The sequence below is a fragment of the Littorina saxatilis genome, linkage group LG16 (genome assembly GCF_037325665.1).
Source record: "Littorina saxatilis isolate snail1 linkage group LG16, US_GU_Lsax_2.0, whole genome shotgun sequence".
Classification (NCBI taxonomy): domain Eukaryota; kingdom Metazoa; phylum Mollusca; class Gastropoda; order Littorinimorpha; family Littorinidae; genus Littorina; species Littorina saxatilis.
Window position 1 is genome coordinate 41,809,313 of NC_090260.1, and position 15,895 is coordinate 41,825,207.

Below are 15,895 nucleotides of genomic sequence, written 5' to 3' on the forward strand. Positions count from 1 at the left end.
CGACTTGTCCTCAGCAAAATAACGTGGCAGAGGAAAAGGAATAACTTGTGGAAGTTCCCCTAGAGTGCCGAATATAATACTCGGTGAAAAACCATCATACTCTAGTAACTGTGTGTTAGATCCTTCCCCTTCTGCCGCTGGGTGTCAAGTGTGTCGTCCTTGAGTCTCTGACAGACCACCTAGCCAAAAAACACGTGACTGACCTTGTCACCAAACCAGTCCAGCTATACACGATTCTGCCTCCCCAAGCAGGAAAAAGACACGAGAAACTCAATCCCTGCAAATCCCGTGCGCGCTGTCAGCAAAAAAAACCGTCAGCCCTATGACAGCAGAAACCCGCACTGTGAAGCTCGTGCGTTTCAAAACATCCGTGCTCGGGAGCACTGTCAGCAAAAACTGCTGTGTCCAATATCACACACAGGCGCTTTCTATCATACATTGACCCAGAACAGGCACTCCACTGAGTGACGCTTTCTTGGTCTCTGTCACCCGATCGTGACAGGGGGTAAGCAGAACGTTGGCATTGCGCTTCTACTTAGTCCAGTACTTGTTTAAAAGTCCCGTGTACATTTCGGAGTTGAGAGAATTTCTCACTTTATTTGAGTCAAGGGGTACCCAGACATGAAAAATCACGGAGTTGATCGGGCACCACCCTGGTACATTTTGCGTAATGGCCGAATCCAAGATGGCCGCCATCGGCCGCATTGAAAATCCTAACTTTTGTGTTTTTGACAATATTTTCACTTGCAATACCTCTAATCCAAATGATTTTGATGTGTTGAGTTCATTTTTGGTATTATTTTGTTCATTTGGGGTCATCTTGGCCGAATCCAATATGGCCGCCACCGTCCGCAGTGAAAATCCTAACTTTTGTGTTTTTGACAATATATACACTTGTGACATATCTAATCCATTTGATTTTGGTGTGCTGAGTTCATTTCTGGTATTATTTTGTCCCTTTGGAGTCTTCTTCTTCTTCTTGGCGTTCGCAGAGGTTACACAATCAGTCCAGCACTGGTGATAAATGTTGTCGTTTTCTCCAACTCCTGTCGACTGCCGTATAGTTTGGTCTGCAAGGGAGTTGGTGACGGCCACACTTCTTTTCGTTCCTCATCTAGTGTCCCTTTGGAGTCATTTTGGCCTTCAAATGCCATGGTCAATGTAATGTTCGTATACTGATGACAATAATCACAGGTGTAGTAATCGAAATAGAAGCGTTTAAGCATGTACAAACAAACAAACAGACAAACAAACACAATAAAGTCTGTTGGATAAAACTGGCCTTTGTATTGCCAAAAATTGAGATTGGCCATAACAATTCCTTGGTGTTTGGCTGCGGATGGTCGCCGTCATCAAAAACACTGTTGCCTCCGACAGAGAAGGAAATTGGGATCTACATGCAGCTACTGTCGAGGACTCTATGCCGATCTTTGCAGAATTTGACTGCATCAATTATCGGCGTTACGGCTCGTGGTATCTTGAGCAAATCAAGGTGCTAGAGTTCACCCATCCTGAGCTCTATCGACGATTCTCTATGGACCAGTGGGTTGGTCAGGATCGTCCAGGCTGGTTCTGTGCTGTAGGAGGCGACATGAAGGTTGAGCAGACCATCCAGCGAGTGTCCAAGGGACCTGGAGGTCACTATGTAGTGGGAGCTACACGAAATGCCGGTTCTGTGGCAGAATTTGAACTGTTGTTCCACGAGATTGGGTGTATAACCAATCTCCTCAACCAGCTCACCACCAACCACCCCATGGACCACACAGAATGCCATCTTCGGCATGCTCTAAGCTCTACTCGCCGTGTCAAATTCAATCAGAATGTTGAGAAGCTGCTAGACTTTGTGATTGAGCGACAGAATCCTTACTCGGTGGTGGTTCAAGAACCCGTGCCACTGCATCACCTGTTGACCAAGCTGGCTGTTGACCGACAAGTGGCTGAGCGTCTTCTCAAGTGTCTCGAGAAGGGAGAGCGTGTCTATCAGTCATACAGGCAGGAGGTGCTGGTCGAGAAGACCAAGAAAATGAGTGCAACCATATCAAAGAGGAAGCTGCCCCAGTTCAACGAACAGCCACAGAAAACACCAGCAACCATTCTCAAAGAAAAGAAGGATCTCTCATCCAAGGACGTTGCGGAGGCACAGAGAAGCATGGATATTGCAAAGGAGCGTGGCATGGACATCAAGCAGATACTTGATCACGATCTAATGCCAGTGACTCCACTGTTTGATGGTGATCTTCCCGCTCACGCCAACAAGTCAACACTTGTTGTTGAAATTGAATCTCAACTGGACCTCACTCAATGGAATCTGACGTCTCTTCTTCCCACTCATGTTGTGGTGGACTTCATGTCAAAGATGCGACAGATGCCGCTAGCAGAATGTTCTACCCTCGGGGATGTAGTCACTGCAGTCATCACATCAGCCACAAGCCTCTGCCATGAGTCGGACTACATTCACCTGGTGCTAGATTCATACATTGAATTTTCCCTGAAAGAAGGCGAGCGCATGAGGCGAACTAATGTGACGCCTATTGACATTATTGGCATGAACGCAAACACACCCATCCCTCGGCAGCTTGATAAGTTTTGGGCATCCGAGAAGAACAAACGGAATCTTCAGCTGCTGGTTCGAGATATGGTGAGCAATCGAGCTGAAGGAAATCCTGTCATCATCGCCAGCTCTGTCGTCTCTGATGATGAGGTGCTTCCAGCCAAAGCAGCTGGCGGTGAAGAAATCTCTGACCTGCACAGCTGGATTGAAGAGGTAGACGCCAGACTGGTGTTACATGTGGAGTGGGCCGTTTGTGTCAAACAGTGCAAGAGAGTTGTAGTATGTTCCAACGACACGGACACGTTCGCTCTACTGCTTCACTACACCCCTCAGTTCCAAACGCTGGGGTTGAAGGAAATCTGGCAGCAGTACAGTACAGGTGAGAAGCGGCGGATGCTTCCACTGCACCTACAAGCAGTTTCTAAGCTTGGAGCACCGCTGGCCAAGTGTGTGATCAAAGCACACATACTGACTGGAGATGACTGTATGAGTAAGGTTGGAACGAAGCACGCTGCTATAGCCACTGACCCTGTACGGTATCTGATGAACTTTGGAGAGACAGACAGCTTGTCAGAGCAAGATGAAGCTCTGGCAGAAAAGTACCTTGTACGTGTCTGGGTGGGTGTAAGATCAAAAACAACAGCGGAAACGTTCCACCAGCTCAGAGTGAAGTACTACAGCAGTGCCAAAGCTGGAATTGACTCTCTCCCACCCACAAGCAATGTCATCAGAGGCCACATCCGCAGAGCAGCCTTTCTGGTGTACAAAGCATGCCATCTGCTTGGGGCGACCAGTCAACAACGTGAGGACAACCTAGAACCACTAGAACATGGGTGGGAGCAACATTTTGGCACCCTGTTGCCATCTAAATGCATGAAGCCCCTGCCACCCACTTTGCTCACAATATGCAAGTGTGCAGGCAAGTGTGACACACGACGGTGTGGGTGCTGTTCTGCTGGAGTTTCATGCGTCACATTCTGCCATGGAAAAGCAGATAATTCCAATCAGTGAGGGAAAGAGACACTTGCAGTTACATTGAGAATGTATGTTGCATACTGGATAACTTTTCTGTTCGTGTTGGAATGTGTCATTGACCACACAAAACAGAAACAAAGTGAAAAAGCAGCAAAGACAGTTTTAGTTGAATAGGTAAAAAGGGTGTTTACTTGTGAATTCAAGATCAGAATGACTTATACCTTTAACAGTGAATCATACTGTGAAAATGCATGTCAGAACTAATAGCATTGTGTATAGGAGCCCAGTTGTTACTGCTAGAATATCGCCTGGTTACGTTCAAGACTGTCGGTATAAGAAAATTACCTTGACATTGGAAGGTCAAGATGACCCCAAATTCACACAATAATACCAGAAATGAACTCAGCACACCAAAATCAGATGGATTAGATATGTCACAAGTGTATATATTGTCAAAAACACAAAAGTTAAGATTTTCACTGCAGACGGTGGCGGCCATATTGGATTCGGCCAAGATGACCCCAAATGAACAAAATAATACCAGAAATGAACTCAACACATCAAAATCATTTGGATTAGAGGTATTGCAAGTGAAAATATTGTCAAAAACACAAAAGTTAGGATTTTCAATGCGGCCGATGGCGGCCATCTTGGATTCGGCCATTACGCAAAATGTACCAGGGTGGTGCCCGATCAACTCCGTGATTTTTCATGTCTGGGTACCCCTTGACTCAAATCAAGTGAGAAATTCTCTCAACTCCGAAATGTACACGGGACTTTTAAACAAGTACAGGACTTATTGATGTTGTGATCTCCGAGCGAGAGAGAGAGAGAGAGGGAGAGCGTGCGCTTGTGTGTGTGTGTGCGTTAAAATGATGTTTAAAGGGTCGTAAGAGAGTACATAAAAACACATTTAAAACAGAAAACGTACACAAACACTGGTCAACACACACAATCATACAGGAACGCACGCACGCGCACGCACACACACACACACACACACACACACACACACACACACACACACACACACACACACACACACACACCGTCAATCCCTGTGAGAAGGAAGTCGTGCACTTTTCACGTGCAAAACGAAGTGAAAGCGACAAGCCAGAATATACACACGCACACACACGCACGCGTGCGCGCAGAAACATCTATCGGGATACACAAGCAACAACAGTCTGTTCGAAGGAAGAGTACTCAGTTAACACTCTGCAAATCTGCTAAATGATTAGGAATTAAGTAGATGTGCATTGCCAAGGCACTGCATACCCCCAGCGAAAGACCAATCGTCCGTCTCTCTCTCTCTCTCTCTCTCTCTCTCTCTCTCTCTCTCTCTCTCTCTCTCTCTCTCTCTCTCTGTCTTTCTCTCTCTGTCTCTCTCTCTGTCTCTGTCTGTGTCTCTGTCTCTGTATCTTCTCTCTTTCTATCATTACCTCTTTCTCTCTCTCGCTATCTCTCTCACGCGCACACACACACGCACACATACACGCACACAACCACACACACTCACACACGCAAACACACTTACACCCACACGCACACATCCACACACACAAACACACACACAAACACACACACAACACACACACACACACACACACACACAGACAGACACACATACACACACACACATACACCACGACCCTCGTCTCGATTCCCCAATTAATGTTCTATTTGTTTTGACAAGACAGACTGTTATGGCAGCGGTTGTTGCATTTGAGATGACTTTTGAAGCATCTGCAACGGTTTGTGGAACACTTTTTTTTCTGTCCACTGCAGTTACATTTAACAAAACCCTGCCCGCTGCCCAAAGACTCGCTTGAAACCGCTTCTCTAACTGAAACTTGGGCACAGAGTGTAACGTCCTTTTCTCTCAGTAAATTCGTTTCGCTCAACTGAAACTAGTTTCTAGAAAAGCACTCTTTCAAAATACCTGCCCGGACTGCAATTGTGTAGTTCTCGTTTAGGTCTCGGTCAACTACCACACCTAAAATGTTTCTAGGATCTCCTCTTCCTCTGTCTACTGACGGAATAGGGACCAGGACAGTCTGACCAATTTCTCCAGGAATCATCTCAATTCTGCTTCTTTTCAACATCCGGTCCGCTTGTTTCTGTTGGCTGATCCTTGCTCTCTTCCGCGATTCTTGTATGGTATCATCATGTTTTTGTAATGCAGCTTCATGCACAGAAGATGGTCCAGGCGTCTGACTTTCAGCTTGGGGCATTGCACCAAGAGAAGGCCCAGGCGTCTGTCTTTCAGCTTGGGGCATTGCACCAGAGACTATAGAGTATACAGAGACGCTTCATCCTTCTTTGCGCTGCGGTGCGAAAGTGAGACCGGCCAGCCAGCGCGCGGGAAAAGAGCCACTCCCTGCCGCACAAGGAAGTTCGCGTATAGCGGCTGCTGTCGGCTGTGTTTATATCACGTTTATATTAACATACTGTCTGTTCTGTCCGGCTGACAGTGCTGCAAAAAGTAACTGAACGAAAAAATATGTTTGTTTGTGAACATCCTTTTTAAATGACCATAAAAACACCGCAGAAAATGGTGTAGATTAAAATTAAATCAAATTTACTTGCGGCAATACCCGCTGCATCGCCGGCTGTAGTTATGCAAACATGATTCAAGTCAGTGTCTTTTCACGAACTAACCGTCGTTATTTTTGTGTGTTTTAGTCAAATACAAATACATACTGTATACATGGTCACTTAAGCCTGAGAAAATATGTCAGGAATAAATCGTTAACGAAATAGTTCCCGGTCAAATCGGTAACTAAGGCATTTAGTCAACTTGGCGTCGTCCCAGCACCTCTAAAGTGAAATGGGTAGTCAATTGCACGGTGCTAAGAAATTATCATGTAAGGAAAACTGTAAAATACAGCAACTTAAACAACATTATTGTGACCTAGCTGACTTTAATTAAAGAATCTTGATCGATCGATGATTGTCTTATTTCTTATCGGTTGCTTCTTTCTTGTTCAGAAAGCTCTCTCTCTCTCTCTCTCTCTCTCTCTCTCTCTCTCTCTCTCTCTCTCTCTCTCTCTCTCTTTTTTTTTTTTTTTCCTAGTCATAGTTATAGTAAAATAATTTAGTCCCTCTTTAGAGTGAGGGCCAGATGCAAAAAAGCATATCTATGCTTATTATTGTCACCCTCGAAAAATAAAGATTCAGTGTCATTGTCATTGTCTCTCTCTCTCTCTCTCTCTCTCTCTCTCTCTCTCTCTCTCTCTCTCTCTCTCTCTCTCTCTCTCTCTCTCTCTCTCTCTCTCTCTCTCTCTGAGTCAGTTACACACACTGCCACACACACACGCACGCACGCACGCACGCACACACACACACACGCACACACACACACACACACACACACACACACACACACACACACACACACACACACACACACACACACACACACACACACACATGAATTGAGATGAATTAACGAGGTACGGACCGACTGGATGACACTTTGAACAGCATCGTCACAAGTATTCTAGTTTGAGAAGTTTTCGACTTTTGCGCTTGGACGAAGAATAGAATCAATTGTTCAGTTGTCCTTCAAAACAAAATTAAGCCTGATGTTAATTAAACAACTGCGCAATCACATTGTTGAGCTTGTGTAGGCCTACAGTGTGTGTTTTCTCTGTTCTGGTAGAATACGCGCAGTTCGACGCTACAGGCTTTTTACTGATTTTCCGACATTTAACGAGAGAAAAAAAACAAAAAAACAATCCTCACTTGCTCTCTTCCTCAGGAAATTTGAACATCCTGAAGCCTTTGGCATGTGAGTTTGAGCAATTGATGGCCAAAGACCATGCCCCGCTGTGTTTTCTTTTTGGTGCGGCCATGGTTGTGCTGCACGATATCGCTACTGCTGTGGAAAGGGAAAGTAGGTTTTTACATGTTTCCGCGTGGTGGCGCCACGGGGCTTCCTGTTTCAATTTTCAGCGCCGAATGAAGCGTCTCTGTGTACTCTACAGTCTCTGATTGCACCAAGAGAAGGCCCAGGCGTCTGTCTTTCAGCTTGGGGCATTGCACCAAGAGAAGGCCCAGGCGTCTGTCTTTCAGCTTGGGGCATTGCACCAAGAGAAGGCCCAGGCGTCTGTCTTTCAGCTTGAGGCATTGCACCAAGAGAAGGCCCAGGCGTCTGTCTTTCAGCTTGGGGCATTGCACCAAGAGAAGGCCCAGGCGTCTGTCTTTCAGCTTGGGGCATTGCACCAAGAGAAGGCCCAGGCGTCTGTCTTTCCGCTAGGGGCATTGCACCAAGAGAAGGCCCAGGCGTCTGTCTTTCAGCTTGGGGCATTGCACCAAGAGAAGGCCCAGGCGTCTGTCTTTCAGCTTGAGGCATTGCACCAAGAGAAGGCCCAGGCGTCTGTCTTTCAGCTTGGGGCATTGCACCAAGAGAAGGCCCAGGCGTCTGTCTTTCAGCTTGGGGCATTGCACAAAGAGACGGCCCAGGCGTCTGTCTTTCAGCTTGGGGCATTGCACCAAGAGAAGGCCCAGGCGTCTGTCTTTCAGCTTGGGGCATTGCACCAAGAGAAGGCCCAGGCGTCTGACTTTCAGCTTGGGGCATTGCACCAAAAGACGGCCCAGGCGTCTGACTTTCAGCTTGGGGCATGTCAATTTTGTCCTTTAAAAATGTTCTCACCGTGGATGGATGGATAACTGTTCAGTGCAATAGGCTTTTATACTGTTCAAAAAAAGAAACGCATAGCTTGTAATATTTGGTTAATTTAGTTATATGGCTACAAGGATATCCACCAAACTGCAGAAAATGTTTATCTGGTCGTCGACCTTTCGTCCATTGCCACAAGTGAGCTCTGCACGTGACGCATGCGTTATCAGTGGCTACAATGTCAAAATTGCTCATTTGGCATGACCACTCGTCATGCTTCAGTGTAATCTCGTGAAACTCGGGGAATATTGAGCTCTTACCATGTCTTCCAAAACCCATAAAAGCGGATTGTTCGCCACAAAGAAATCAGACGACTATTCAGCGACGAAAGATGGCCCGATTGAGCAGAGAAGACCGCCAAATTGCATTGGGTCGTTTACAAGCAGGCCAAAGTCAAAGTGCAATCGCCAGGCACTTCCACGTGTCCCAGAGCACCATCAGTAGACTGTGGGTCAGGTTTCAAGCCACTGGCTCCGTTGCTGACTTGCCACGAGCGGGAAGACCAAGGGCGACAACTGCTGCTCACGACCGCTTCATACGGCTCCGCTACCTCCGGAATCGTTTCCTGTCGGCCTCATCTTCTGTCCAGGCTCTCCCCGGGCCACACCGATTATCGGACCAGACCGTGCGGAACCGCCTGCATGAAGCTGGTTTGAGAGCTCGCAGACCTCACAGAGAAGCTGTCCTCACCCGCCGCCATCGCCAGAACCGAGTGCAGTGGGGCAACCAGCACCTTCGCTGGACCGTCCGGAATCACTGGAGACACGTGTGGTTCAGCGACGAGTCCTACTTCCTGCTCCAGCGACATGATGGTCGGAGGAGGGTCTACCGGAGAGTAAACGAACGTTACGCGCCCAACTGTGTGGATGAGGCACCCGTTCATGGTGGTGGAGGCGTCATGGTGTGGGGGGCGATCAATACCGCTGGAAGGAGCACCCTGGTGCACGTCCAAGGGCGCATAACTGCCCAGCGATACGTGGAGGAAATTCTGCGCCCACACGCCCTTCCTCTTCTGGCTGACCAGGATGCCATATTCCAGCAGGACAACGCTCGCCCGCACACAGCACGACTCACCACCCAGTTCCTCACCGACCACCATGTCCAGGTGCTTCCCTGGCCATCCATGTCGCCAGACATGAACCCGATAGAACACCTCTGGGATGAATTGGACAGACGTGTGCGCAGGCGAGAAGAAGCGCCGGCAAATCACCGCGATCTATTGCAGGCACTTCAGGAGGAGTGGGACACCATCCCACAGCAAGATATCCGGCATCTGATCCAGTCCATGCCCAGAAGGTGCCGGGCAGTTGTTGCTGCTCAAGGCAGTCACACCCCCTACTGACTTGACAGCCTCGGCACCCAATCGTATTGATTGACTGATTGATTTGAAGATGCAAATGAACTGTGTGTGCATTCAACTGTGTCCATACCAAATTTCAAACAAATAATCTAAATATTGGATTTTCTGTTAATTTTTTCGAAAAATAAAACAAATTTGGCAAGTAGCAACTATGCGTTTCTTTTTTTGAACAGTATATGTTGTGTGTATTGCCTGAATTGCGTCAGGCAATAAGCGTAATTTTGAGAGTTAAATTTCAGGCATTACGTGTAATGCCTGGTATTTTTAGGCATTACGTGTAATGCCTAGTGGTCACAGGCATTACGCGTAATGCCTGAACATTTCAGACATTACGCGTAATGCCTGGTTTCACTTAATGCCTGTAACATATACACATGTGTATCCACACATCAACAAACTCCCCTGACTGGGGTTCAAAATTCCACTAGCAACACACTTGCTGCTGTACATTCCTCTTTAAGCAAAAAACAACCCCTGACCAGGGTAAAAATGTCTATACATGTACAACCAAACATTTAGCTGTTCTGAGTCACTATTCCTCAGCCACAATTACATAAGTTCAAAACAAACATATTGTTGTTCAATCAGGTTAATACTTTTTGGCATAATCGGGCGCAGAGTGGGTAGATAGACATAACCACAGGCCGTAATTGTCCACTTTTTTAAACACATAATTTAGAAATGCACCCCCTCCGCTTCTCTGTATCCAATTGCCCTCATCTGTACCAGCGAATCAGCAGGCCCCTGGCTGACGTCTCAGCTCTGTTTTGCCCATTACGTACTATACTTGCAGAAGTAATCTGGTGGTGTACACCAACCAAATCACTCTGTTTAGCACGCCAACCCTGGCTCTCACAGGGTGAGAAAGACTAGCAATGGATACAGGTCGGTAATGGTGCAGCCACAGGACCCTCCTCCACTGAACCAGACCACAACAACATGGCCTTTTGTAAGGGTTCAATCCTGGGAGGATCCTGCAGATATCGTTAAAGTTACTGAATAGTGTGTGCTTCCAAGCAGAATTACTTTCGCCTGTGGCCATGTCTATCTTATGCCCCCACAAAGCACCGTAACACAACAGTAATACAAAAACACATGCTATAAAATCGATGGGCTAAAACCAGAACCAATTACCTCCAAATAACATGTTTTGCAACTTTATCGTTATTTGACTTATGGTAACATGATTCTCACTTTCTGTGCAGGATTCTTGAAAATCTTGCATAATTGCGTATTTATAAGTCATAATTTGTTCTGGCTCCAAGCATTTCTCCTGCTCATCTTGGAAGCAGAACCCTCTAACTCCATCCAGGTTGGAAGCAGAACGTGCTAAGTTCAGTATAGTCTGTTCTGCTACTGAGGCCTATAGGGAAAGGGGAGTGTTTCACTGCGAGCCAGATGCAGCCATCGTAACCTGACCTGTTCTGCTTGCTGTGTGACAGTCACTTTTCCTGCTTTGAGCGCAGCCAGATCAGGGGACAATAGCGGTAGTGGTATCTGGTCATGACCCTTTCTGTATGGTGTAATATTTTCTCCAGCACACAGAATAGTGTAACTAGCCGTAGTTGTGTCTGCTGTCGACAAAAAAAAAGGAATTTGATAGACTGTGGGAACTAAAACAGGTCACTTACACCTGTCAAGTGTCAGTATCCGAATTCCTGACTCCGGATGTACTGTTATAACAGCTGCAGTCTCCAAGCAGAGTTTAATACATGTAACTTTCCTGTGATAAAAGAGTGAATGAAGAATGAATTGGGGAAAATGCAGTCCCTTGAGGAAGGAGGGTGGTAATAACGGGATTGGGGCCGGGGAGGGGGGTTGGTGGTAAAGTGGGTGCAAGGGGGGTCCTAAAACTGACAAAAGGATGGTCCACTTTCTGAAAACACTGGAACAGAGAACATCTCTCTGCCATTTTTACATCTACTGCACAGTCAATTTGGCTGTTGCTCGAGTCAGGACACAGATTCAAGTAAAAAAACCCACAGATTCAAGTGAGTATCTTCATGTATTATGTTTTTTCCCCATTTGAACAGACCATAAAAGCTGAAATTCGGATTCCTTTTTTAAATAATTATAGGGGATTAACCTTCTGATTCAGTCTAAATCCTGTATCTGCAAACTGATTTCTAGCTTTTTGTGTTTTGTTTTCGTAATTGTAAAATGTTCTTGTGCGCATGTGTGTTTGTTTGTGTCAGTATGTGTGTGCGTGTGTGTGTGTGTGTGCGTGTGTGCGTGTGTGTGTGTGTGTGTGTGTGTGTGTGTGTGTGTGTGTGTGTGTGTGTGTGTGTGACGGTGTGTGCATGTGCTCATGCCTCAATGTTGTAATGTATCCATGCAGCTCTTTAGTGTTTGTTAAAAAAAATTAAAAAAAGGTTAGTGAGTGTTTACATTAATTGTGTATGCTTGTAAAGATGGATAGATGAATAATTTGGTTGATGGATTTTGTCAGTTTAATTAACTCCAATATATTTTGTTATTCAGAGGTTATCACAATGTCCAACTGATGAACATGAGTGGTCAGATGAGGATTTGCTTCAGCATATAACTCTTGAAACCCAAGACACTGAGTCTCCCTGTACAAAGTCTGGTAAGTACCAACACCCCCCCCCCACACACACACACACACACACACACACACACACACACACACACACAGACATACACTTACTTCCTTACTTACTTCAGTACTTACTTCTTACTTACTTTACAAAAGCTTTTGGTTACTTTCAGGATATTCAGTGTAATCAAGTTCTAATGTTTCATTTGTTTGTGTGAATAGAAACACGAAAACTATCCAAAGTTTTAACGCAGAGGCGATAATACGGAGGAAATTACCTTTTTTTTTAAATTATCGGTTAATAATTTTAAAATAGAAGTACATGTAGTAATTGCCTGTTCAAAGGAGATAACATTCATAGTATCCATGTCTTTTGCAGACGCTGTTTGAAAGGAGATGAATCCAGGCAAGTAAGAAGCACCATGCATTTCAGGAGACTGTCCTTCGGATTCACGGATTACGGTTGCATAATCTCCTTTCTGCCAATGCTAAAAGTGAAACCTGATGACTTTGATGCGTCTCCATTGGCAAAATCTACCCCAAAATATGACGATTGTGCTGTTTCTTCAATCAATCGAAGATCCTTTTGAGAACATGGTGAATGGGGTTTATCCTCCTGTTCGAGTCATGCATCAACTCCAATACTTGCTGATTGTGATTCCACCCCTCAAAAATGAATCAAGCTACCCAACTCCTGTACATCTTTCTCCTGTGTGTGCTTCAACAGTTGCTGTTACTCTGTAGGTGTATTCACATCAGCTTGTAATATATATGTCAGACACTGCTCCTTTAGGTGAAACTACCACAGCATCTCTTCCATCTGTTTATGGAACCCCCAAAAAGAAAATTCTGTCATCGATGAAGGAAGCATCATATGTGACACGATCATGAGAAGAAGAAAAAGACTCTGCAACCCGGGACTACGGGAAAAGTTATGTTCGAAAAGCGAAGACACTCAGAGATGAATTTTACACAGGAATAACTGGTCAAACGGCTAAGACAAAAGCAGTACAGGAGGTCGACTGTTAAAAGTGCAAAATGTGTTTATTTATTTCGACCTTTGTGCACAACATTTTTGTGAAGAGGAAAGTACAACAAAAGGTAAGAATGCCAATTTGTTTTCTTGATAATGAACAGAGTAGCATGCAGTCAGGATCTAAAGCTCGTGTTTTTGTTACCATTTGCATTGTGTGGTTAAAATGCGCCTTCAGCCTTGTGTTTATTTGTTTGTTTGCTTGCTTGTTTGCTGCTTTGTTCGTCTGGTTTGTTGTTGGTGTTATTGGGTTTGTAGTTTTGTGCGTAACGCAAAACGAAATGAGCTGATACAACATAAGATTACCGTTGGGCTTTCTTGAAAAACACAATAAATAAAAAAGTGTAATGATTTCAGAGAGAGTTTTGCGTGTATGTGTTGTTTTTGTTGGGTGGTTTTTTTCGCTATGAAAAGTACCGGCAATTTAATTTTTATGTATACGTGTTGCGTTCATTAGGCCACACAATGAATGAATACATGAGTCCTACATGATATTTTTGCGAGTGACTTGACATTTGTTTGTTTATGACGGTAATAAACTTTGAAAAACGATTTGAACTAATGTACAGTATAAGCTTTGCTTGGAAGCAGAACATTCTATGTGAGGAGGCTGCTTCTGACTGCTGTAGCATAGGCCACAGTGGGGTCTGTGTGAAAGTCAGAAGCAGCTATGGTGCGCTGGGCTTTTCTAGCTCCAGAACTGAGAAAAGAGCAGGAGTGTATTCTGGAAGCAGAACAAATTATACCTTTTTTGCATATGAAAAAGTTGTTCAATTAAATTGATTACTAATGTGCATGACCAGTGTTTCCTCTAAGTCAAGTGTGTAAAATATGAGGGCTACAATCCTGTGTTTACTATTTTTTATAAGGGGTTGAAATCTTCAAGTGGCCATTTCTCAAAATGGTGGAAATCCAGTTAGATGGTTCTGGTTTTAACCCATCGAAATGGTTAAAATTTCAACAAAAACAACAAACAAACACAACACAAAACACGTTGTAATGCGATTCAACTCCTGTGAATTAAGCGACTAAAATTTTTTATCCTTAACCTATAGAAGGGTGGGTGGGTGGTTTTAAATTGAAACTGCTCGGACTACTGTTGTAGGTCGAGCAAAACCAAGGTGACTAGTATAGCTAGACAAATTGAAGAAAATTGGAGCTAGAAAATTGTGCCACAAGTTCGGTGCTGGTGTAATCATCCGGGGTGTTTTGCTTCCAGACTAAGCTGTCTGAGAATAACCCAAATATGCCGTCCTATTCTAGACCAAATGCTGACACAGTAGCCTGCTGAATAGGAATAAACCAATTCAGAATACAGGAGTACATCGTTCGCCTGACATAACAACATTTAAGATTGAGGCTTAAATGTCTTTATTTTTCAGTAACTTACCCAACAACCAAAATCACGCACCCAACAACGGGTCAAAATCCTTAATAGCTCATGGGTAGAGAATGTACACATTGTGGATCTACTTTTTGCGACTCAAAAGTTCAGAACACTCTAATGTACAAAATATACATTTCTGGAGCAAACAATACAACCATACAGCAACTACAGGCTTGAACATATGAATCATGTCTCAATATGAATTCCATGAGTTTGGTTGTTTTCTGAATTCAGATCTGCCGTGCACAATCATTAATAGCTAGCACGATTCCAAGGCAAGTAACTCTCATATTTTGTCAAGCAACACGAGTAGTTCCCCTTTCAGATTTTAGCTGCATCGACAAGAGACTGCAATCCAACGGTAAGTTTTCAACAATATTTCATTTTATAAACAGATCACACCCAATCAAATGCAAACATCTAATCAATGTAAAGAACATGCAGCAGTTTCATACCCTATTTTGCCCCTGCCCCAGAAAACTGAACTTCATGCAGTTTTTAACATTTGAACATGGGTGTAAAACTTCGTCTGCTAGTCACATTCGAGGAAAGAACATTTCCTGCGCGATACCAAAACATGAACAGAACACACACTATCTGACTTTACCGCCACAGCAGAATAACAACATAACTGTGTACTTGATTTTAGTCAAGAACAGGAAATATCAAAAATAATGGTCTCAGTTCGCGGTCATGAAAAACCTCGCATTTTTCATGATCCGCTTACTTCGACGATTATTATTAATAATCACTGAGACTTGGCATGTAACCTCTACATAACTAGCCATACCAGTTTACAGAGAGAAAGAAGCAGAGGGGGGAATAAATAGAGAATAATACATGGTTTGCTGTGTCGAACCAGATTTTTTTAGTTTAAAAAAAATATATATTGACCTGCAAGCGAAAGAACACATTTTTTGTAGGCCATGCAGTTAAAAAAAGCAATTGCAGAAAATAACCTAATAGTCGTATGTGTATGTTGAGATCATGGGAGTTTGGAAAACATAGGCGCTCAGTTTTAACTGGTTGACCACATATTGTTATTGTTTGGCTCTCTGGAACCGGGCATCACTAAAGCGGGGCGCAAGTCTCAAATACTTGCAAATTCTGGTAGAGTTATTTTCAAACATTGTACATTGCAAGCTACCTTTCAAGTGTCAGTCCTTGAGCTTTGTGGATGGTCCGTGCGAAGCTAGGAACTACTGGAAACTGATGCCTCACAGCGATGTCCTTCTTCTGTCGAGGATCATGGACTACAAACAAAATGAAAGTACAATCGTATACATGTATACATATCAGGGATGGCCAAATCTCGAAATTTTAACTCACCAAACGGGTGAGTAACGAC